This window comes from Otolemur garnettii, unplaced genomic scaffold (assembly GCF_000181295.1).
Source record: "Otolemur garnettii isolate 467f Iridium unplaced genomic scaffold, OtoGar3 scaffold00005, whole genome shotgun sequence".
NCBI lineage: Eukaryota > Metazoa > Chordata > Mammalia > Primates > Galagidae > Otolemur > Otolemur garnettii.
This window is the reverse complement of record NW_003852400.1, coordinates 3859668-3884234: the sequence shown is the minus strand read 5'-3', so window position 1 is coordinate 3884234 and position 24567 is coordinate 3859668. Positions and strand designations below refer to the sequence as shown.

The 24567-nt window shown below is 43.5% G+C and overlaps 1 protein-coding gene and 1 pseudogene across 2 annotated transcripts in view; both read left to right on the top strand.

The window, feature by feature from the left end:
- Positions 1 to 24567, top strand: part of LHFPL3 (LHFPL tetraspan subfamily member 3) — a 509453-nt gene that overhangs the window by 476927 nt on the left and 7959 nt on the right. The gene's annotated exons all lie outside the window — the stretch shown is intronic.
- LOC105887891 lies at positions 1404 to 1673 on the top strand (annotated as a pseudogene).

Sequence of the window (24567 nt, the reverse complement as noted above, 5' to 3'; positions counted from 1 at the left end):
CAGCTCAAGGGTCAAGGAGTTATTTCAACTTTCAAGTCTTATTATTTAAGAAATACGTTTCATAAGGTTATAGATAGTGTAGATAGTGATCCATCTGATGGATCTAGGCAAAGTAAATTAAAAACCTGCTGGAAAGAAGTCAGCATTCTCCATGCCATTAAGAACTTTTGTGATTCATGGGAGGAGGCTAAAAGATGAACATTGAGTTTGGAAGTTGTTGATTCCAACCCTCATGGACAGCTTCGAGTCGTGACTTGGCTTCAGTACTTCAGCAGACAAAGTAACTCCAGAAGTGGTGGACACAGCCAGAGAACTAAAAATGGAGCCTGAAGAGATAGCTGAATTGCTGCAATCTCATGATAACATTTGAACGGATGAGGAGATGCTTCCTATGGGTGACCAAAGAATATGTCTTCTTGAGATGGAATTACTCCTGATGAAGATGGTGTGAACATTGTTAAATGACAACAAAGGATTTAGAACATTACATAAACTTAACTGATGAAGCAGCATCAGGGTTTGAGAAAATTGACTTCAATTTCGAAAGGAATTCTACTGTGGCTAAAATGCTACCAACAGTATCACACACTATAGAGAAATCTTTGCAGAAAGGAAGAGTCAATCGATGCAACAAACTTCATTATTGTTTTATTTTAATAAATTGCCACAGCCTCCTTCCAGCCTTCAGCAACCACCACCCTGATCAGTGAACAGCCATCAAGGCAAGGCCCTCCACCAACAAAAAGATTGCAACTTGCTGAAGCTCAGACAATTGTTAGCATTTTTTAACAATGAAGTATTTTTTAATTAAGATATGTACCTATTTTAGACATTATGCTATTGCACACTTAATAGACTACAGTATAACATAAACGTAACTTTTAGACTCACACCTGTAATCCCAGCACTCTAAGAGGCCAAGGAGGGTGGATTTCTTGAGCTCAGGAATTTGAGACCAGCCTGAGCAAGAATAAGACCCCACCTCTACTAAAAATAAATAAAAAAAATAGCTGGGCATTGTGACAGGTGTCTATAGTCCTAGCTACTTGGGACGCTGAGGTAAGAGAATCACTTGAGCCCAAGAGTTTGCAGTTTAAGGTTGCTGTGAGCTATGACGACACAACACTCTATCCAGGGCAACAAAGTGAGCCTCTGTCTAAAAAAGAAAAGCATATAACTTTTATATGCACTAGGAATACACAATATTCATGCGACTCGCTTTATTGAGGTATTCACTTTATCACAGTGGTCTGGAATCAAACTTGCCATATGTCCAAAGTATCCCTATATATTTGCACAATGAAATGATATTTGGCAACAAAAAGAAATGAAGGTCTGACACGTGCTTCAACATAGATAAACCTTGGAAACGTGATGCTAAAACAATCCAGTCACAAAGTACCATGTGTAGGAACACGCCAGGCGGTCAGGCAGATGGAGCTGCAGGCAGAATTGGGATCTCTGACTTAAGTGTGGTCCTGTTTCTCCAGTGGTACCTCAGTGAGCAAGGAGATGAGGTGTATATACTAAAGAAATTTGGCCCTATGCAGCAACAGACCTGCTCAGCCCACCCAGCTCAGTTCTCCCCAGATGACAAATACTCTGGATACCAAATCACCATCAAGAAACACTTCAGGATGCTCATGACCCAGCAACCACACCCTGTCCTCTGAGGGTCCCTTTCATGTTTCTTCTGCTGCCTGCTACCCTTCCAAGACTCCATAGCCAAACTCTTCAATCTGTCAGCCATAAGTCATTTCCCAGCCATGCCCTTTGGAATCCAATCTCATCATGGTCTTTGATTATGCATACTTGTATGCAGCAGTCATGGTGGCATCTTCCAGAAAGGAAACACATTGGACTGATTTTTTTATTTTACACTGTAAATTATTGCCAGGTTATTAAAGATAAAATGATTTGAAAGGGAAAAAAAGAACTACCACATAGTATCTGACCTCATTTATGTAAAATGTCCTGAATAGGCAAATCCATAGAGACAGAAAATAGTTTAGTGTTTTCCAGGGCCAGGGAGAAGGGGAACGTTGGGAGAGACTGCTATGGGTTTGGGGAGGTAGCAATAATGAAGATATCCTAAAATTAGATAGTGATGATAGTTGCACAACTCTATAAACATACTAAAAAATCACTGAATTAGGGCAGTGCCTGTGGCTCAGAAGAGTAGGGCACCAGCCCCATATGCCAGAGGTGGCGGGTTCAAACTCAGCCTCAGCCAAAAACTGCAAAAAAAAAAAAAATCACTGAATTACACTAAGAGGCATTTTATGGTACATGAAGTATGTCTCAATATATGAGACATATATGTGGGGGTTTTTTTTGGGGGGGGGTTGGGTTTTTTGTGACTGAGCTTCACTCTGTTGCCCCAGGCTAGAGTGCCTTGAGATCATAGTTCATAGCAACCTCACACTTCTGGGCTCAAGTTGATGCTCTTGCCTCAGTCTACCATACCCGGCTAGTTTTTGTTTTTGTTTTTATTTTTCTATTTTTTTAGCAGGGATGTTGTCTTGCTCTTGCTCAGGCTGGTATGGAACTCCTGAGCTCAAGTGATCCACCCACCTCCACTTCTTAGAGTGCTAGGAGTACAGACATGAACCACCACACCTGTCCAATAAAGCTGTTATTAAAAAAGTCTCTCTCCCATAGGACTTCTCAGTGAGTAAGAAATCCTCAAGATGGGGGTATGATTTGTTTAAATACATAATACACCCTAAATAGGGTGACTAACTATCCTCATTTGCCTGGGACAAGGTCATATTCTTGAATGCAGAACTTTCCATGCTAAAACCAGGAAAATCCTAGGCAAACCAGGCAATATTTGGGATATATTTATGCTTTAAAAAAAAATTGTCAGAGTTTATCTGAAATGTAACTGGGCATTTTGTATTTTGTTTTTTTAAGACAGAGTCTTATTTTGTTGCCCTCAGTAGAGTGCCATAGCATCACATCTCAAAGCAACTTCAAACTCTTGGGCTCAAGCAATTCTCTTGCCTCAGCCTCCCAAGTAGCTGGGACTACAGGTGCCTGCACAACACTCGGCTATTTTTTTAGAGATGAGGTCTTACTCTGGCTCAGGCTGGTTCAAGGTGCTCCTCCCAGAGTGCTAGGTTTACAGGCATGAGCCACCTCCCCTGCCCTTAGCATTTTGTATTTTCATTTGCTAAATTTGGCAACCCTAATTTTACAAGATGATCCAATTCACTCAGATCAAGTTGAAGCAGAGAGCTAGAATTAAGACAAAAAGAAAAGAGGGACTAATGAATGGAGTTTAAAGTTAAGGAAAAGAACCAAAGCATTTCTAACCTTGGCCAAGAACTATGACAAGGTGGTTTTGCCAAAGATTTTTTTTCACAGCATTCTGACCAACATTCTCTCATTTCTAAAGTATGTATCAAAGAGTTCATATTGTAAGACTCTTTTAAAATTGATATTAATAAATAGTTACATGAAATAATATTTCTTAAAGTCATTTCATCTTAACAAAGCTTAAATTAAGCTCCCTCCTTGGCTCCTGAATACATGATGAATTGTATTATAAGTGAGTCTATTTTTAGCCCACTAGTGCCTTGGCAGACAGGCTGTTAAAAATAGAAGCAGGTCTAGTAGAGTACAGAAGCCTGGGGAGCTCTTCCTTGCTGATTAATGCAAATGAAGCCTGTTCTCTGAGCCTAAATGGTTGGAGGGAAGGTGTGTGCAAGCAGGGATCAGGTTACGAGGCTGTGGCTTGTAATTCAGGAAATGGTGTCTAACGTGTCACTGAGGCAGAAGCTGAAGGACATACCCCAATGGGCGTTTCCTGAAATTACTCGGATAATGGTAGTAAAGGGAGTGTACTTGATCATGTGGGACGTGTGGTTATTTTAAGAATCTTTCATACTCCCTTGCAGAGAGTTGTAACTCACTTGGCCAATTGTTCTCTCCCTGACGTCTCTGCGCACCAGGCCGGCAGCCACCAGGGGGCACCAAAGCAACCCGTCCCAGAGGGAAGCGTGATCGTCCCCGAGTCCCTGAAATTCACCCCGGAGCTCGCGGACTGGCACTCTCAGACCGCCCTTTGGGCTTCCGTGCCCTGACCGGGCAACACAGTACTTGGAGTCACCCAGACAAAGGTTCTACGTCTGTCCCTGCCAGTTAAAACCTTCATGGCGTCCTTAATCCTCAACCAGAGATAATAAGAGGTGGTAACAATTAAATGAGATGGTGCCTGGAAAGTGCCCACTACCTAACAGCCTGCCTGATGTGTGCGCGGTGCCTCAGTACACCCCAGCAGCCTGAGTGGCCGGGTGGGTTCCCTGCTCACAACATCACAGAGAAGGCATCAGCTTCCATTCCCTCCTATCCTGGGCTCTCTTCCCCTTCCTCTCTCCTTCCACAGGACACCCTGACACCCACTTTGTTTTCTGTTAGGTCAAAGGTCTTCGTTTTGACAGCTTGCCACCGCATGTGCTCCTTACACACGCCCTGTGACCCCCAAAGTTCTTCCCAATCCTCCCGACCTCATGAGCCACCTGAGTCAAATCATCTGGACCCACCACGTTAGAATCTCTGCGGATGGAAAACTAAGGAGTCTGCATTTTAATGAGTTACCTAAGTGAATTTTATGGATAATAATGCTTGAGAATCTCTGTTATATTCTTAGTGAGGTTTGTGGTTGTTGCTTTTTAATAGAAAGAGCATATAGATCAAGCTGCTCTCAACCAGCTGTTAGAAGGAAAATCAGCTGGTTATCTGATTAAAGTAATTCACTCTGAACTGTGAAGAACAAATAAACTCCCCTTTCAGGAGAATTTGCATGGTGACATTTTGCAAGCCCCAATGAATTTCCAATTAGTGAAAAGTGTGGGATGGATATTTAAAGGAAAACGACCTCACCTTGTGACCAGAGCCTCAGGCTACACCTTTATTTGCATGTGTGAAAGGGTCTGTATCTTAACAGCCAAATAATTCCTCCAACCCTAGAACCACCTGAAATTCATCCCCAGGACTGGTGGAAAGGAGAAAGGGGAGAGCAGGAGGCAAAACAGGAGGAAAGGATGGGGGGAGGGGAGAAGAGCCCTCTGGGATATTCCCACCTCCACAGTACTCAGTGCCAAAGGCTTATGCAGATGCATCGTGGGCTGATGAACAACTGACCCAGCCTGTCCTTTCCACTCCACCCCAGGAAAGATCACAACCAAGACTTCCAGCTGATTTGTATTCAGGTAACTGTTTAATGTGAAGCCGCCTGGGTGCTAGAAGAGGGAGAGCAGCCCCCTTGCTCCTTTGGGGGTCTAGACCTTCCTCCTCCCTCTAGAGGTGACGATGGCACAGGGCCTGGTCCTCAGGTTTTCTCCCTTCTCCTCCAATGCTGCTGTGAATTCTCCCAATCTTGTGGCTTTAATAATTAGACACCTTCTGTATAACTGATGATTCCCAAATATGTATCTCCAGTTCTAGTCTCTCCCTTGAATTCTAGAGCTCTATGTCTAACAACCTATTCTCTATCTCCACCTGAATATTTGATTTTTCCCCCAAAAAGTTTCTCCCTCAATATTCCCCAACCCAGTAAATAGCACCCCACTCACCCAAATGGACCAAAACCTTGGGAGTCATCATGAGTTTCTCTTTTCTCTCTCCTTCCCTCTCCCCCTATCCCTCCCCTCCCCCTACCCCTACCCTACCCCTCCCCTACCCCTACCCCTCTCCTCTCCCTCCCTCTCCCGTCCCCCTCCCTCTCCCCTCATCCACAGTTTCCGAATCCTACTGACTCTGCTTTAGAAATGCATCTTGAATCTGAGCCCTCTTCCACCTCCACCACTCCCAGCCTGGCCTAAGCCTCTCACCCACACCACATAATTGCCTCCTAATTGTCCTCCCTCCTTTGACTCTTACCCACTCACAGCCACAGTGAGCCTTTGACAACACAATAATTCTCATCACCTCCTTCTGCTTTCCCCACTCTTCAAGGACCGCCCATTGCATTAGAATAAATTCAAAATGGCTGGTATGGCCCAAGAGTCCTGCAGAACTCACCTGGTCCACCTAGGTGACCCATCTCCTGCCTCTCACTCCACCAGCTTCCTGGCTGATGCCCCCACCGGGGGTTGTTTTCCTTTAAATATCCATCCCACACTTTTCACTAATTGGAAGGTAGACATGCCCTAGAAAAGTTCCCCCTCACTTCATTCAGGGAACACCTTCTCCAACCACCTGCTCCATTGTCCTCTTACTCTATTTGTTTTCAAAGTACTTCAAACTACCTGATGTAGTACATGTATATTTGTTTGTGTATTGTCTCTCCATTTCAATGTGAGCTTTCTGAGAGCTGGGACTTACCATCTTTTGTCCACCACCATATCCCTATGCCTAGAACAAGGCCTAACATTGTATGTGCTCAATTAATGTTTGTTGGTTAAAGGAAGGAAGGAAAACTAAGAAAAGCTACACACGGGAGTAAGCACAGCTACTGACGGGTGGGTCAAAGGTTACATCAAGGTTTTATTTATCCGGAGAGTTGGAAGAAAAAAATGGAGCTGCTGGTTCCTCTCTGTTACCCTCTCTTGTGTTGCTTTATGGTGGGTGCACAAAGATAAGGCGCGTCCTCAATTCACTCAGATAGATGGTCATTTCTGGAGTTCAGGACCTCTTTTTTTCACATGTTAAGAAAAAAATTCTTCTTCATTGTACCATCTAAGTGCTCAAAATGGTACGTTTACAATTACCAAATCACAAACTCCGATTTTACCCATTTACTATACATAAAACAGAGCTAATGAGATTAGGCCATAGGAGGCTTTTCTATGTGAAATTATATTAATGGAGTCTCCCGTGGGCTAAGCTGCTCTCTCTGAAAGTTAAGCACATTCCAGAAATCCCGTTAAAACTCTCTCAGGCCTCCCTGGATCTCCAGGGTCAAGAAGAAGAGAAGACTGATGTGGCTTCACAAAGCAGCTCACTTGCTCTGTGGATTTGGGAGAATCTGCTTTGTAACTTTCATCCTGCATCTAAAAAGCAAAAAATCCATAGCGTCCTCCTTTTTCATGCCAAAGCTTGTTATGCCAGCAGCCATTCCCCCACAAATGTCACCCACAATGATGGGCATTAGCTCCCCAGTGCGTAGCAAAGGCTTAACGATTCCTGTGTAGGAATAACTGAAGAGAAAGGGAAATAACTGTCTATTATATAAGAATACCATTTTAGCTTGGCTTCCCCCATAGGCAGACCAGGAAACAAAGATTTAAGTGTTAAGTCATTTGTTTAGGAAGATTCCTGAAAACATGGGTAGGGGATGAAAAAGTAAGACAGGAAGAGGAAGGCAGCCAATGAGGGGAGTGTTATCAAGCAGACTGTCCATGGGGTAGCTGGAGTATAATCCCCCTGAAGACTTCTGAGTGTCCAGACAAGGGAGGTGATAGTTACGCCTCGGTTCTATTAGGCATTGACTGAGGACTGCTGGGGGGAGGAAATGCTCATTCCTTGGCCCTTCTAGCCAGCCCCATGGGTAAGCAGAGAGGACTCTGGTGACCAGAGAAAGTCCTCTGGCAAGAGGACAGGGAGGCTGACAGTTGAGCATTGGCCCTCTGTATACAGGAATGGTAAAGCCCAAATGGGAAGTGGCAGAGAACCAATGGCATCTGCCACAAGTATTGGCTTTTCCAAAAAGCATTTCCTAGGAATGGATGGATGTTCTCCCATAAAGTCATCTTGCATGTGAGCAAAGTTTAGCAGAACTCTGGAACAATTTCAGTGAGAACCAAAATCTTTGAAATATGTCTGGAAGCAGATCATCTTGGTTCTGGAAGAGTGGATAGAGAGGACTGGATCAATTGGAGGGGTTTTCAGAGCTGGTTTGGGTTTTCCTTGTGACAACTCTCAACAGCTTGAGAGTCAGAATAAGTTACAAAGAACAAATCTAGTGCACCTGACTGGAGATAGCAGCCCTGCCTTCCCTTCTGGAAGCTGGCACTTATTTAAAGAGTGTCACTCTTTGAAGAGCAAAATCCTCAGACACATACACACACACATGTACATACATGTTCATACATGTGCTCATTCAGGGGACCGTGATGTTACAGACTCAGCATCGATTAACTCATTTTCATGTTTGGTCATTTTTTAAGACTTTAAACAATCAACAGTCTAGTTATGTAAAAACATTCCACAGCAGACAGGTACTGAGGGCCCGCTGAGTGCCAGCTATTCTGCTGGGTCATGGGGATACAGAGATGAAGTGCCTGGTTGTTGCTGAGACACGTGCAGTGTAGCAAGGAAGATACCCTTGTAAATAGATGCCTTATACCTCAGTGGAGCCATTGTTAGATGCATGAACAACCCATGAATAATCAGGTGTGGGCTGTAGAAGTCTTAAACTACCCTTTGTAATGTTTGGAAAGCATTTTCAAAGGATAATTGTATGTTTGAGATGATTCTAAGTTTTTCAGGAGAAGGAAGAGATGTTTTTGTCTACATTGTTTTCATTAATCAATCTGCTGAAAATCCCCAAGTTGACTTTTGAAAAGCCAAGGAAGGGGTAAAAGGTGGAAGGAAAAGGAACAATTGATCACTTCACTTCAAATAAGACAAGTCAAGTCTGACTGAAGTTAGAAAAGAAAAAGAGGAAAAGGTCTATGTATGTGTTATTTAAACTTATAAAGGCAACCAACTCAAACTTGGGAGAGGAAGGAGGTAAAAGGAGCAGAAGTGAATCCTCACTCTTCTAAAGAATACACAACAGATACTGTCTAAAATTAACAAATTAGGGGCAGTGCCTGTGGCTCAGTGGGTAGGGCGCTGGCCCCATTTACCAAGGATGGTGGGTTCAAACCCGGCCCCGGCCATAAAAATAGCCAGGCGTTGTGGCAGGCACCTGTAATCCCAGCTACTAGGGAGGCTGAGAAAGAGAATAGCCTAAGCCCAAGAATTGGAGGTTGCTGTGAGCTGTGTGACGCCACGGCACTCTACCAAGGGCAATAAAGTGAGACTCTGTCTCTACAAAAATAAATAAATAATAAAATATAATATAGTTAACAAGCTAATAAATAAGGGACTGTTAGCATATTATTTAGGCTAACGAAATTACTACTTGTGATAAAACTAAGAACTACTAAAAGAGATTGTCTCCAGGGAGCAGGACTGGGTATGAGAAGCATGAAGTGGGGTGATCTTTTCATCACAAGATCACTAGTATGGCTTTTTTTTTAACCATATGTACATGTTACCTTGATAAAGTAGAAATGTAGCAATTCAAGCTGCTACATTCTACCTGATATGTTGCACCAATCTCAAAATTATACATTCCATGAGTTTTTCTTATTAAGGAGCAATCCTAATTTTATTTCTCAGAGGTGTTCTTTCTTCTACCCTCATTCAGTCCTTGGGATGAGGAAATATCTGGAAAGGAGCCTCCCCTGCCTACCACTAAAGAGCAGACCAGAGGCCTGTGGAAGGCTATGAGCAATTTCCAGACCATTAGGCCTGTGCATCTTAATCTTTGCTCCGTCCTCTCTCCCTCTCCTGCCTTACAACTCCCTGTAGAGCTCAGGGGGGGAAATGCCCAGTTCCTGCCTTGAGCAATAGCCCTGCCCCAGGGTTCCTGTAGGGGCTGAAACTCAGCAGCTAATTGGTTGAGTGTCCTTTGAGAACTGATGGTCAGACCCTCCCACTCAGTAGATTCTGAACACTTGCCTGGTGAAAGCCCAGAGCTGAGATAAACCACTAATAGGAAGGAAATCATTTCAGGCCGCAGGAGAAATGGCAGGGAAGCCAGGTTCCCCCTAGACCTTCAGCAGACAGCCTGCCTATTGGGGCAGCTGACATACCAGGCCTCAGTGGACAGTGAGGACCACCTTTGCTCTTTGCACATTTGTTTGGTTCTTGACCTGAAATAGACAGTGATGTGGCTCCCAGGACATTAGTGTCAAGGGAACAAGGACTGTGGGGTGCTTGAGGGCCTTTCCTACCTCACAGCTGATGGGGACAGATAGAACCAGAGCACTGTGAAGCCCACCAGCAGTGTCCCCAGCACCCCTGCTTTGTGCCTGCCACAGAACAGGTGGTCACCAGACATTTAATAGTTTTTTACATCTCCCATAGTAGATAATTTCCATTTCTACCATAGCTACTGACACAGCTTTTGCAGCTATCAGAACAAACCTACTGAGCCTACTTGTACCCCAATTGGCCTCTCATATCAGAGGCATCCAATTGCCAAAAGGTCTATTTTGAATGGTTCCAGTGTTTGTCCATTCTGTGTTGCTTTAACAGAATAACACAAAAAGAAATCGATTTCATGCAATTCTAGAGGCTGGGCAGTCCAGGGTCAGGGTCCTCCTGCACCTGGTGAAGGCTTCCTAGCTGCCGCATAGCACAGCGGAAGGACAAGCAGGAGAGGGATCAGGACAAATTTAGTCTTTTATTAGGAACCTACTTTTGCTTATAACAGCATTAATCCATTCATGAGGGCAAAATCATCAGATCCTAGTCATCTTTCAAATATCCCATCTTTTGTTATATGTTTTTTAAATTTCAGAATATCAGGGGTACACATTTTGTTTATATACTTTCTTTTTGTACAGACTGAGTCAGCATTATAAGTGTGCCTTCACCCAAACACTACACTTCTTCAAATTATTACAATGGCAATTAAATTTCCAACCTGATTTTTGGAGGAGACATTCAAACCATAGTGGATCCTGAATTGGCATTCTCCTATGTTCACTAAGAGCCACTCCCCTGAATCACAAATAAAATCAAGGCCTGGACAGAGAGGTTGAGAAGCCTCTCTAAGAAACAGAAATCTATTCTCTGTGGAAGAAAGACATCCTGTTACAGAGAGCAAGCGATGGACAAAGGAGAAACGGCATGTGCTGCTAGGAGCGTTATTCAGCCCTCCTATCTGTGACAGCCACCAAGGCAGCTGTGACAAAAAGAGATATGGTGTAGACTAGTTGATGGGAAATTTCCCAGGGATGGGGGTGTAGGGGAGCACTTAGAGTGACTTAAACAGCCTGTACCCCATTCTGCCTTGATCCAGGATCTCAAAAGACTCACTGAATCACTTAAACACAAGTTAATCCTCCTACCAAGAATCCAGGTAAAAGCAATTGGAAGTTATTCTCTTATAGTGTTACAACATCATCTTGTCTTTATGAAAGTGTTCTTCTTGTGCAATACTTTGCATATTTCTTTTCAGTGCTCATTTATTCATTCAACAAGAATGCATTGAGTGGGGCAGCACCTGTGGCTTAGTGGGTAGGGCACCAGGCCCATATACCGAGGGTGGTGGGTTTAAACCCAGCCCCAGCCAAACTGCAACAAAAAAATAGCTGGGCATTGTGGCAGGCACCTGTAGTCCCAGCTACTTGGGAGCCTAAGGCAAGAAGATTGCCTAAGCCCAAGAGCTGCGGGTTGCTGTGAGCTGTGACACCACAGCACTCTACCAAGAGCAACAAAGTGGGACTCTGTCTCTAAAAAAAAAAAAAAAAAGAATGCATTGAGTGTGATATATCGAGAACACATTGAGCGTATGTGAAGGTGCTAAAACAGATATTTAGAAATACCCAAATGGCTGCCCTCTGTTGTACTCGGCCCACCTCCTAATCACTCTCTTAGAGAAGCAAATACAAATCCATGAAGACATGGAAGATGCGAGAAGCTTTAACTTTCTTTTCTTACCAAGGCATTCAATTTTCCAAATAATTGTAGCACTTTTTTTCCTAGGTAGAAAAGTAATCCATGCTAAGCTTACTGTAAAAAAAAGAAAGAAAAGAAAAATTAGATAATTTTTTGAACATCTGAATATTTTTCAGAAAGGGAAAAACATCCTAAATCTGCTATTCAGATCCTCACTGACATTATATTATAAGATAGATTCTTCCGTGTATTTTCATGTATATACAAACATAAACATATTTGATTCTCAAAATTAGGATCATGTTATACATGGTATTTTATATCCTGCTTCTTAAAATTTAATATGTCATGATTTAACTCATATAATATGGATCTACATACTTATTTTAAATGCTTGTATAATAGTACCAGGACCTATTTAACCGATTTCTCATTTGGACACTAAAGTTATTTTCAATTTTTTGCTATGATAGTCTTACGTGTATAGCTTTCTTGTATTATCATAATCTATTCATAGCATTTTATACCAATATTTATTAATATTTATTACACTTCAAGTGCAAAACTCAGGTTTTTATTGTTGTTTCTTTTAAGACAGAGTCTCACTCTGTTATTCCTTGGGTTGAGTGCTGTAGCAACATCATAGCTCACAGCAACCTCAAACTTCTCGGCTCAAGAGCTCCTCTTGCCTGAACTTCCCAAGTAGCTGGGACTACAGGCACCTGCCACAATGCCCAGTTAGTTTTTCTATTTTTAGTAGAGATAGGATCTTGCTCTTGCTCAGGTTGGTCTCAAACTCCTGAGCTCAAGTGATTCACCTGCCTCAGCCTCCCAGAGTGCTAGGATTACAGGCATGAGCCACCAAGCCCAGCCTACCAACTCAGTATTAACTGAGCCCCAATCTCTATCCGTATATGGCACAGAAGTAAGTAGAGTGATAGCAAAACCACCTTATGACTCAGAGTTTTAGGGAGGAGCAATATCAATGCCAGAAAGCTCGATAGAACAACAGAACCAGATCTTGTTTGCCTTTGCCTTTTGCTGTCCTTATATAGTAAAGTCACAGCTGTTGAATTAGTTTTCCCACAGAAAAATGGAATTAATGATATTATCTGTCTACGTAAGGGTCAAATAGCATAATGTACATAAAGCACTTAGCACAATGCCTAGCTGACCATCAGTGCTCAGTAAGGGTAGCTTTTATCCCCACATAGACATCTTTAAGTCCCAGTCAATGGTCTTGTAGGAAACAAGTATCACAACTGATTTCTAAGCTTTTCAAGGAGATGTCCTTACAGGGACATGACTGAACTCTAAATATGACCACATCCATAAAACAGAATCTTCCCCCATGGTTAAGCCTGTTGGCATCTTCACTCCACCTTCCAGCCAAAGGCTTACCCCAAATAGAGTTGTGTTTCTAACACTTCAATGTCATTCTTAGAGCTTATAAAACCCTCAAGAGTTATTTTTAAGTGCTAAATTCCAAATAAGCCCTAAGAAACTATATGGCTTTCTTATTTTAATATTTTTCAAAATAAGAAAAACTTCACAGGTCCTATGTCATCTCAACTCTATGTCATCTCCTCTCTGTCTCTCCCCACAGAAGAAGAGTGTTAAATAATGACCTTATTTCTCAAAACCACTCTGTAAAATAGGTAGTATGCCCCTTTTACAGATGAGAAAAATCAAAGGTATGGTAAGTAAAAGGACTTTGCCTTATATACGAAGGATTCATACTTCTACTGGGCTGATTCCAAAGCCCAGATGCCACTAATCTTAAACTTGAGTATGTACATGAGAATCACCTAGGCAGCTGTCTCTGACTCAGTAAGGTTCATGTGGGACTCTGCACCTTTAAATTTTAAAAAGCAGGATATAAAATGCCACGTATAAGGTTCCCAAATACCCGGGTGATTGAGATTCACGAAGCTCTAGGGGCCACAATTAGAAAAACGCAGTCTCTGGCTGTACAGCATTTACAAAGCCCAGTTTCTGAGGCAAGGTTCACCTGAGGCCACGGGAGTTTCTTCTCCTGGACATCACCAAAATAGCTTTACTGAAACTTCAGTACACCTTGGAATTAAGCCATGTGCATATTTTAGATTATTTGCCAGCTTATGAAATGGGTCACAGGGCAGAGTTGTGACATACATGTGCCTGGTTTCTGGATGATTCTGCTATAACTGTTGAAGTCTTTATCAGCACCCCAGGATACAGTCAAATCAATTCTGGTGACCTTTCTTTCTCTAACATCCTAATTGTCCCCCAGGCCAGCTCACCTGATACTCTGCTGACCCAGTTAGCTTTCCTACTTCGCGACAGGTTTCTAATGCTTTAAGACAATGTGAGAGAACCGGCAAGTTGGGAACCTTTGTGATAGTGTATTCAGGAGGCAGGTGGAGTAGAACAGTAATTTTCCAACTAGATCCCATCAATCCTTAAGGAGAAAAGCCTGGACAGGGTGGAGTTCTGGGCCCTTCGTTGGAGCCGCTGCACTCAATTTTGTCTCACATCGAAAGGGGGATTCCTAAAAGATTCACTTGGAAACAGCTTTTCAATGAAAGGTTGTGAGGACAACTGGAAAACAGTAAGGAAAGAACGCTAGTCACAAGAGCTGGATGCTAATCCTCTTCAACTAACTAGCTAGGTGACTTTGGGCAAATTGCTTCCTCTCTCTGGGCCTCAGGGTACTGACCTGTAAAAGGAAAATAAATTGGGAACAGCTGGTGCCTGTCTTAATCTGCTAAGTCTGCCGTAACAAAATACTTGGTGGCTTAAACACAGAAATTTATTTTCTTACACTTCTAAAGGTTGGATGTCCAAGGTCAAGGTTGCCTTCCTCCTGAAGCCTTTCACTTTGGCTTGTATTTGGCTGTCTCTTGGCTGTGTCCTTACATGGCCTACACATGGCTGATGTCTCTTCCTCTTCTTATAAAGACACCAGTCACCTTGGATTTAGGGCCCCTTCCTTAAGATCTTATTTTTACCTTAATCACTTCCTTAAAGTTGCTGTCTCCAAATACAGATACCTTGGGGGTTAGGGCTTCAATGTTTGAATTTTAGGGGCCACAGTTCAGTCCATAACAAACCCCTAAGCTTGCTTTCAGTCAATACCAGAGGTTGTTGAGCACCTGCTGTGTGCCAGGCCCTGCTCTGGGAGCTTGAGACACAGAAATTGATCAGAAGGGGCCCTGGTCTGTGGCTATACCACCATGCCTGAGCCCAGTTTCATCTGATCTTGGAAGCTAAGTAAGCAAGGTCAGGCCTGGTTAGTACTTGGATGGGAGAAGTACTAACACCACACCTGGGGACCCTACTGTCCAAAAGGACAAAGCGAGCTCTATAAAGGATGGCGTGTAGACCCACTAAAAAAAGAAGAGAGCAATTCAGGAAATGAAACCTGAGACGAAATGTGAAACATGAGAAGGTGCTTACTAGTTAGAAAACCAGAGGAAGGATCCAAGGGCAGGACATGTCCAGGTCACACCTGGAGGCTAGAGTGCAGGGTGAGGTGGGGAGCCCAGAAGCTGAGGCTGGAGCACTGAAATGGAAGGACCCAGAGGGTCTGTGGGTTGTGGTCAGCACCTGGACAGACTCAGTAGCGACGCATTACCTCTAAGAAGTTTTAAGCTAAAGAATAATCTTCGTTCTAGGCACAGTGGCTCCTCCTGTAATCCTAGCACTCTGGGAGGCTGAGATAGGTGGACTGCTTCAGCTCAGAAGTTTAAGACCAGTCTGAGCGAGAGCAAGACCCCGTCTCTACTAAAAACAGAAAACCTAGCTGGACATTGTGTCAGGCACCTATAGTTCCAGCTACTTGGGAGGCTGAGGCAAGAAAATCATCACCTGAGCCTAAGACTTTGAGGTTGCTGTGAGTTATGACATCACAGCACTCTACTCAGGGCAACAGAGTGAGACTCTGTCTCCAAAAACAATCTTAGCTTCATGTTTGAATTTTTTTTTTTTTTGGTAGAGACAGAGTCTCACTCTGTTGCCCTTGGTAGAGTGCCACGGCATCACAGCTCACAGCAACCTCCAACTCCTGGGCTTAGAGGATTCTCTTGCCTCATCCTCCCGAGTAGCTAGGACTACAGGTGCCCGCCACAACACCCAGCTATTTTTTGGTGCAGTTTGGCTGGGGCTGGGTTTGAACCCGCCACCCTCAGTATATGGGGCTGGCACCCTACCCACTGAACCACAGGTGCTGCCCCATGTTTGAATTTTAAGCAACACTAAAATTTTGCAGTTCAGCCTGTCTCTGGCTCTCCATTACTGCTGTATCATTTGTAGCTAACCAGTGTCAGCCAGTCAGTGATGTATTACACAGAGGCTAAATGCCTTAATTCTTGGCTACTTCTCTTAGAGCATGGGCGGGGGTGGGGGTTCATTATATCTTAGTTGTAAATTATCTCTGGTCTCTGCAACCCACTTCCCTTTGGTCTAGAAAGGAAACATACATCATACTTGTGTGTCTTGTTTCATTATGACAAACACCCATGAGGGTAATCAGGGCCAGGGCTATTAAATCTGTGATAATAAAGGCATGTAAGGGCTCAGGACCTGAACTCCCTGCCTGCTAAAAACTCACTCAAGACCACAGGTCCACGTACTGAAAATGGAAGCCTCACAGCTTCCTGGAGAAGAGAATGAGATTATGGTTTTTAAAAGCTGAACCTTAACATAATCTCACTGAAGCTTATAGGATAGTTATGTGTAGAAAAAAGAAAGGGGAACGTCAATTGGGTTTTTTAAGGTAATTATTAATAATGCACTTTTTAATAAGACTGATCTTAGTGCTTTTAGAGAAATTTTCAAAGGATAGTCCTCTTCCTGTTGTAAAGTCTATGGTAAGAGAGAATAGGCATTACAGAAAGCAATTAGATACACATGCCCAGAAATACCAACATACAATGTTCATGTAATATAATTAATAACAAAATCTTTTCCCAGCCCAGAATACCTTCCCAGGTTTTTTATTGAACAAGAATTAAAAGAATGGGCTACACGTCACAGTTTATTTGCTAAGTGACGGCAAAGACAGAAAGGAATATCACCTTTTTACACAGCCAAGCAGATATAATCCATATGTACAGGTTCTCAAGATAAGTAATAACTAGTCCTCAAGTAAGAAGACTTGGCAGCATCGTTTACTATGCATAGTGCATCCTAAACTCACCTGGTAATTTAACTAGGTTAGTTAACTGGTTCACAACTGCACTTTGGGAGGCTGAGGCAGGAAAATTGTTTAAGGTCAGGAGTTTGAGACCAATCTGGACGATATAGCAAGACACTATCTCTACAAAAAATTAAGAAAAATTAGCCAAGTGCAGCGGCATCCACCAATAGTCCCAGCTACTCAGGAGGATGAGATAGGAGGATCACTTAAACCCAGGAATTTGAGGCCATGTGAGCTAGGGTTGTTCCACTGCATTCCAGCTTGGGTGACAGAGCATGACCCTGTCTAAAAAAAACTTGGTTTTATACAAAGGAAAAATAAACTTCTCCTGTATTTCTGATATAAAGTAGTTTTACAACCGAAAGCAAGGCACCCACCAAAGTTAGCCTCTTACCCTCACATAGAAACTGGGAGTTCGGGGAACTATCTCCCTTGCTGTTTGCTTTTCAAAGATATAGCTCATGCCTGTAATCCAGCACTTTGGGAGGCCGAGGCGGGTGGATAGCCTGAGCAAAAGTGAGACCCCCATCTCTAAAAAGTAGCCAGGCATTGTGGCGGGCACCTATAGTCCCAGCTACTTGGGAAGCTGAGGCAAGAGAATTGGTTGAGCTCAAGAGTTGGAGGTTGCTGTGAGCTATGATGCTGTGGCAGTCTACCTGGGGCAAGAAAGTGAGACTCTGTCTCAGAAAAAAAAAAAAAAGAAAGACATTCCTAGGTCAGAAACCAGCAAGAGCCTTATTTAGCTTTGTAAAAATTTGCACGTATTTCAGTTTCACAAAGACACGTCTTTCTAAGTTAACCTTTAGCATATGTTATTAGGAAATGTTTCTGTCTTCATTGATTCATATTATACAGGTTTATACATGCAACTATAGAAGGCAAATAGAAGCATGCTTTCTTAAAGAGTCACCATAAGCTCTTTTCTTCAGTGAAGAAGTGCTGACAAAGAAATGCCTTTCTTTTATTTTGGTTTTTAAATTTTTTATTATTTTTTTAATCTAATTTCCACATTCTTTTTTTTATATTTCAGAATATTAAAGGGGGCTCAGCACCCATACCCCAGTGGTTAGGGCACCAACCACATGCACAGGGGCTGGAGGGTTCGAACCTGGCCAGGGCCTGCAAAACAACAATAACAACAACAACAACAAAAATAGCCAGACATTGTGGCAGGCGCCTATAGTTAATAAAGTTGAGTCACACCCAGGTAGTGCGGTCGAAATGTTACTGGATGAAGAGGGTCTGGCCGCCTGTCACTGACAGCCAATACGCAGAGACTGGGATAGGTCCACCAAACTTTGTCAGAAAGCCAGCGATTCTGGAGAACAGTGAGAGTAGCCTCTCGGAGACTGTTCTGTTCTTCTATTTCCAAAATCACAGTTTTATACTGTTAAAAGTAAGAGCTGTACTAACCCTTATCTTAAATAGTAATCGCCATAACCCATTACCCCAAACAACATTTCTAACTCAAAAGTTAAATCTCCTAAATCAATTGCCCTAAACCACTCAGGATATACACTTTTAGGTGAAAGCTGAGTTTACAAAACAACAAGAATGGGAGACCTGGCTCAGCACCTGTAGCTTAGCAGCAAGGGCACCAGCCATGGAAACCGGAGCTGGCAGGTTAGAATCAAGCCCAGGCTGCCAAACAACTGCAACTACAACCAAAAAAAATAGCCGGGCTTGTGTTGGGTACCTGTAATCTCAGCTACTTGGGAGGCTGAGGCAAGAGAATCGCTTAAACCCAATAGTTTGAGGTTGCTGTGAGCTGTGACGCTATGGCACTCTACCCAGGGCAACAGCTTGAGACTCTGTCTCCAGAAAAAAAAAAAGGAATGGGAGACATGAGGTAAAGGTCATGGCCAAACCAGCTGTGTCATGTCAACCCTAGTGTGACTGACTCCATCGCATTCTCACTACCTGTGCTCTCGCCACCGTCCCATTGGGTCATGCTGTCTCAAGGAAAAGCAAATGCTTATGTGACTTATGAGTATCTGGAATGAGACAGTGCTACTTATAATACTATGCATTCTTTAACACATCGACAGCCATGTGAGTTGTATTTAACTTGTGCCAATTTTGAGCCTGGAGCCTTATGAAACATGTATAACGGGCAGTGCCTGTGGCTCAAAAGAGTAGGCACCGGCCCCATATACTGGAGGTGGCGGGTTCAAACCGAGCTCCGCCAGAAATAAATAAAGTAATTAATTAAATTTAATTTAAAAAAAAGAAACATGTATCACTGACATGTCTCTTACCCTATCTTGACCTAATAAAACACGTGGCCCCAAGGGAAAAAAAAAATTTTTTTTTATTTTTTTTTTGAGACAGAGCCTCAAGCTGTCGCCCTGGGTAGAGTGCTGTGGCATCACAGCTCACAGCACCCTCCAACTCCTGGGCTCAAGCGATTCTCCTGCCTCTGCCTCCCAAGTATCTGGGACTACAGGCACCTGCCACAGTGCCCAACTATTATTTGTTTGCAGCTATCACTGTTGTTTGGTGGCCCGGGCTGGATTCGAACCTGCCAGCTCAGGTGAATATGCCTGGCGCCTTAGCCGCTTGAGCCACAGATGCCAAACCAAAAACAAATGTTTAGTGTGGCAGTCAGTATTTAAAAATACTACCAACATGTGTTGAGCTCTTTCTATGTGCCAGGTTTGCACATTTAGTCATAAATACCCTATAAGCATCATTTCAATCAATCTTCAGGACAGCTTTGGGAAGGGGAAACCCCCACCTTCTGAATGGGGAAACTGAAGATATATTAAAGAACTTCTCTAGTGTTACCCAGCCAGTAACACTTTGAACCCAGTGGAATTAGGGTTCAAAGCCAGGGAGAATCATTCTTGAACATGCACATTTAACCACTAAGCTATAAGCGTCCAAGAAAATCAGGAAACTTACATTATCAAAGAAGAACAATTGACTCTCAAATGGTGCTTGGAAAATCTGTGAGGCAGACCTTGTCGAGAGTACCTCTGGCAGGAAGAGAAGTTAAGGACAAAATTGGGGAACCGGGAAATGATAATAGTTGGTAGTCTTTCCTATCCCGGAAGTAGAGGGAGCTTAGAGGAAGATGTGTGAGACTTGATATTCAGTGGCAACAGACAGAGATGAATTTATTATCTGGAGAAGCCAGTGCCTATTTGGCTCCAGGATTTGCAATTTCATGTGTGGTAATACTCAACTTATTTTTGCTTTTATTTATATTTTGTAAGGATTCTTACGACCACATGGTGAAGTGTTAGTGTGAGGTCTAGCTCATGAAATGGAGAAGCAAAACAATTATAAAAAAATTCAGGAAAGTGTGTGGCAGTCGCTAAAGTGGAGAGGGCACATTAAGATCACCATCCGATTTACTAGCTCTTGTGAAATGCACTAAAATCAAGGACACTACACACCCTGCCTGCCATGGACCTGAGCTACTGAGAGCCTTGCAACTTGTGTAAAATATGGAATGGCTTCATGTTAGAACTGGACGATGAATACTTTTAGGATTTACACACCTGCAGCGACACTCTATTCTCAGTGTGTCTAGGTGAGGCCTGCCAAGTAATTGCATCTGGGGCTTTTTTGAGGGGGGTTGCTTTTAATAGATTCTACGGTATTCCTTAATGGGGAGGAGAGGGAGAAGAAGGGAGACATGTTCATAAATTAATAAACAAAATTCTTTCTCACAAATTGCTTTCTGACAAAGAGACACATAGCAAAGTGCTGTGCCTGATGTCAAAGTTTCACTGTCCACTGCACACAAGAATAGCAAAATTGGGTTGGGCCAGTGGCTCACACCTGTAATCGTAGCACTCTGAGAGGCCAAGGAGGCGGGTGGATCACCTGAGCTTGGGAGTTTGAGACCAGCCTGAGCTAGAAGGAGACCCCAGTCTCTAACAACAGCTAAGTGTTGTGGCAGGTGCCTGTAGTCCCAGCTCTAAGAGGATCCCTTAAGCCCAAGAGCTTGAGGTTGCTGTGAGCTATGATACCACAGCACTTTACCAAGGGCAACAAAGTAAGACTCTGTCTCAAAAAAAAAAAGAATAGCAAAATTATCAGGGCCCAAGTCTTAGACCTTTTGCTGCCCCTTCTCAGCAAAAAAAAAAAATCTACATAAGTAGGCAGAAGAATAATGTTAGTATTTTCCTGCATCTCTCCTGGACTGAAATCAGTCCATCAGATCCAGAGGGAGATAGGAGGAGACAGAGAAACAGCAACAAAAGGCAAAAAATGTGAAGGTTAAAAAAGAGGAAGAGCCTGGGGCAAGAAAAGGGGAAAGAAAATGTACAAGGTCTGTCTCTGTGGTACCTTTTCACCTATTTCCCAGATGCCTCTCTACAGATTCATGCTGGAAAATATGTTATTGTTACAACCAAATGGTGAAAATCTCCCTCTGTGGCTCAGGAGGAGAGAGCTCTCCCCCGCCCCCTCTTCTCCATCTGCCCAGCTCCTTAATGGAGGGGGAAGGGATTGAAAGCCCCCAAAGTCCCCACTGAGGCTGCAGGTCAATTAGCATTTCCACCAGCTGCTAGAGATTTGCTTTGCCAGATTTTTTACCAGATTTTTCATAGATTCCTGTTTGGTTTCATTCATTCACGTGACAATTTGTGAATACCTGGTGTATACCAAGCTCCCTGTTAGGCTGGGAATAGAAAGTGAGGTGGACAGAGTCTGCCTCAGGGAGCTCATTCGGGTGCCTTGCTTCTCAAAGCCCAGTGCCAGAGCAGCAGTAGCAGCATCACCAGGCTAGAAGTGCAAGTTCTCGGGCTCCACCCAGGCCTACCGAATCAACTTCTACATTTTTACCCAGGCGATTCTTACACCTACTAAAGTTTGAGGAGCACCAACCTAGTGGACCATTATTGGTGCAGAGAGCGCGATAACTTTTCTATTTCTTACCTCCTCTGTTTGTTCAGCAAGTATCAATATTTAATGATCACCTGTCACAAATCAGGCACTGAGCTAGGACCTGGGAGGTGTGGTGGCAAGCAAGGCAAGGGAGGTGCTGATGGCACGGGGCTCACCTTCCGGAGAGGGAGGAGGACAGAAAACAAGAAGATCCTAGTGCAGGTCACAAGTAGCACTGTGACGCAGAAAGTGGCAACACGAGAGCCAGACTAGGGGCTCTTGGGGAGTGAGCTGTTTCCATGCTGTATCTTACTTTCTGTTTAAAAGTGTAAACATGGTTACTGGCCGACCAGACCGGACAAGTTCTAAAGATGACAGGACTTTTTCTTCCCTTTCTCCCCAGTCCCTCTCCCCTGCAGCAGTACCTACAGGGAAACTATAGATGTCACCACGCAGTTACAGCCACACACATAGCTCAGACCTGTTGAGAAATCTGGGCTAAGTAAGACTTTAGATGCAAACCAAATTTTAACCCCCAGAAAAAAGTCCTCGTGTTGCCCTTCTGGTTAGGTTAGAAAACATTAGAGACTATTTCTAGGGCTGGTAACTGGGGGTGAGCTTCCCGTCCAGCTGTCTCTGGCATCGTTACAGCTGGGGGCAGGCGAGTGCAGACTGGTGAGTGGAGGGTGGCATGCAAGTGAAGATTAGCAATGGAAATAGATCCAACGTTTGGCCAATCCACTAGCCAATTGCAAACAAATAACCACAACTAACTCCTCTATAAAGCTAATGTTGATCAAACTGCAACCATAGTTAGTGTTAAACCTTAATTCAGCCCAAAATTATATTGTGAGAATGCATTTATGTGTGTTCAACATAGATCCAAGACCCTTATAGTAGACCACTGGAAGGATAGACTAGTGACTGCCTAGAGAATATGGATAGGCCAGAAAGTGGAGGATGGGGATTCAGGCATTTCTCCTCTAGAAGTTCTGTGTCAGGGCTGGGTACAGTGGCTCACTCCTAGCACTCTGGGAGGCTGAGGTGGATGGATTGCTTGAGTTCAGGAGTTCAAGACCAGCTTGGGCAAGTACGAGACCCTGTCTCTCCTAAAAATAGAAAAACTAGCCAGGTGTGGGGTGGGTGCCTGTTGTCCCAGCTACTCCAGAAGATGAGGCAGGGGGATCACTTGAACCAAGGAGTTTGAAGTTGCTGTGAGGTAGGCTGACACTATAGTACTCTACCCCGGGCAACAGAGTGAGACTCTGTCTCAAAAAAAAAAAAAAAAAGTGTACCAGAAAGAAAATGATGAGTCAGTGATGGTGGCTTCCTGACCTGTGAGCATTGTGCCAACTGTCCAACTGGACATGTCATTACAATGTATTTAATAAGGCAACTCTAAACCAGTATCAGAGAAAGGGCATTTGTTCTCTATTCCAGTTATCCCAGACTATAACAAACTATCCCAAAACTTAGTGGCTTAAAACAACCAGGCTGAGCACAGTGGTTCATGCCTCTAATCCCAGCACTTTGGGAGACCAAGGCAGAAGGTTCACTTGAGGCCAGTAGTTCCAGACCAGCCTAAGCAACATAATGAAACCCCCTATCTCTACCAAAAAAAAAAAGTAAAAATTAGCCAAGCCTGCTGGGGACCTATAGTCCCAGCTACTTGGGAGGCTGAGGCAGGAGAATCACTTGGGCCCAGTAGTTTGAGATTGCAGTGAGCTATGATACCACTGAACTCTAACAGAGGAATACAAAGAGAACTTTTCTTTTCTTTTTGTTTTTTTTAGAGACAGAGTCTCACTTTATTGCCCTCAGTAGACTGCTGTGGCATCACAGCCCCCAGCAACCTCCAGCTCCTGGACTTAGGTGATTTCTTGCCTCAGCCTCCCAAGTAGCTGGGACTACAGGCACCCACCACAACGCCCGGCTATTTTTTTGTTGCAGTTTGGCCAGGGCTGGGTTCAAACCCACCACTCTCAGTATATGGGGCCCGCGCCCTACTCACTGAGCCACAGGCACCACCCCAGAGAGAACTTTTATCAAAAAAAAAAAAAAAGAAAACTAAAACCATTTCCATTTTGTTATATTTCACAATTATGTGGGTTAGGAATTTGAGGAGGATTCAGCAGGGCAATTCATCTGCTCCATGTAGCATTAACCAGAGTTAGTTGGCAGCATTCAGTTGGTGGCTGGCTGGGTGGTCTGGAGAGGGGGGCCCAAGGTGACTTCACTCACTTGCAGACCCCTTAGCAAGAATGGCTGGAAAGCTGGACCCAGCTGAGCTCCTGTCCCACTCCATGTAGTACCAAGACCTCAGGGGAATCAGAAACTGCTGGTACCCAAAAGATGTTCCACATTCAGAGAAATGCGTTATCAAACCCACAATGAGATGTCACCTCATACTCATTACCATGGTTACTATTAAAGAAAAAAAAAAGAACAACTACTGATAAGATATGAGGAAATCGAAACCCTTGTGCACTATTGGTGGGACTGTAAAATGGTGCGACCACTATGAGAAACTATATGGAGGTTTCTCAAAAAACTAAAAATATAGCAACCGTACAGGGCAGCAATCCCACTTCTGTGTGGACTGTATGTTCAAAAGAATTGAAAATTGGGTTTCAAAGATATTTTCACACCCATGTTGACTGCAGCACTATTCACAATAGCCAAGAGATAGAGACAGCCTAAATGTCTGTCAATGGATGGATGTATAAACAAAATGTGTACACACTTACCATACAGTGGAATATTATTTAAACCCCCCAAAAGAAGGAAATCCTGTCACATGCTTCCACATGAGTGACCCTTAAAGACAGTAGGCTAGGGCACCGGCCACAGACACTGAGGCTGGCAGGTTTGAACCCAGCCTGGGCCAGCTAAAACAACAATGACAACCGCAAAAAAAAAAAAAA